This window comes from Furipterus horrens, unplaced genomic scaffold (genome assembly GCF_987537825.1).
Source record: "Furipterus horrens unplaced genomic scaffold, mFurHor1.1.pri manual_scaffold_6, whole genome shotgun sequence".
In the NCBI taxonomy this organism is placed as follows: Eukaryota; Metazoa; Chordata; class Mammalia; order Chiroptera; family Furipteridae; genus Furipterus; species Furipterus horrens.
Window position 1 is genome coordinate 20790014 of NW_028327176.1, and position 1184 is coordinate 20791197.

Consider the following 1184-nt stretch of genomic DNA (forward strand, 5'->3'; position numbering starts at 1 on the left):
TAATACTCTCAAGTCCCATCCATGCTGTAGCAAAAGGTATGAGTTTTTTCTTTCTGCTGCATAGTACTCCATTGTGTAAATGTACCACAGTTTTTTGATTCACTCATCCACTGATGGGCACTTAGGCTGTTTCCGGCACTTGGCTATTATAAATAATGCTGCTATGAATAGGGGTGCACCGGTTCTTTTAAATTGTTATTTCAGAATTTTGGGGGTATAATCCTAGCAATAGAATTACTGGACCCAAAGCCATTTCCATTTTTAGTTTTTTAAAAATATGGAACACTTCATGAATTTGCGTATCATCCTCGCGCAGAGGCCATGCTGATTTTCTCTGTATTGTTCCAACTTTAGTATATGTGCTGCCAAAGCAAGCACCATACATTTATTGAGACTTGTTTTGTATTCTATCCTGTGGTCTATCTCAGAAAACATTCCATGTGCACTTGAAAATTATGTATATTCTGCTGCTTTGGGGTGAATGCTCTGAATATATAAATTAAATACAGTTTATATACTATGCATTGAAGGTCACTGTCTCCTTGTTGATTTTCTGCCTTTAAGATCTCTCCATTGAAGTCAATGGAGTGTTAAAATTCCTGACTGTGACTGTATTTCTCTCAGTCTCTTCCTTGATGTTCATCAAGATTTGCTTTACATATTTATGTGCTCCTATGTTGAGTGCATAAATGTCTTCTGGGGTTATATCCTCTTGTTGAATTGTTCCCTTTATCATTAGATAGTGTTCTTCTTTGTCTTTTACTAGAGCCTTGGTTTTAAAGTCTGTTTCATCAGATATAACTATTGCAATCCCAGCTTTTAAAAAAACCTCTATTTGCACATACTATCATTTTCCATCCATTTACTTTTACTCTGTGTGTATCTTTTGATCTGAGAAGGGTCTCTTGGAGGCAGCATATAAATGGGTCTTGTATTCTTATTTATTCAGCTACCTTATGGCTTTTGGTTAGAGCATTTAAACCATTTACATTTAAGGTGATTATTGATAGATACATATGTAGTGCCATTATATTGTTAGACTGTTTTTCTTTGCTTCTTCTTTTTCTTCTTCATCTTCTTCTGCTTATCTTTTTTTTTTTTAAAGCAAGTCCTTTAACATTGCTGTAGTACTGCTTACTGGTTTGGCATTAACAAACTCCTTTAACTTTTTCTTGACTAGGAAG

The 1184-nt window shown here is 34.9% G+C and overlaps 1 non-coding gene across 1 annotated transcript; it reads right to left on the reverse strand.

The window, feature by feature from the left end:
• Positions 1–271: 271 nt before the first annotated feature.
• Positions 272–378, reverse strand: LOC150005821 (U6 spliceosomal RNA). The gene has a single exon (XR_016512033.1). It is a non-coding gene; the product is annotated as a U6 spliceosomal RNA (small nuclear RNA).
• Positions 379–1184: the final 806 nt, after the last annotated feature.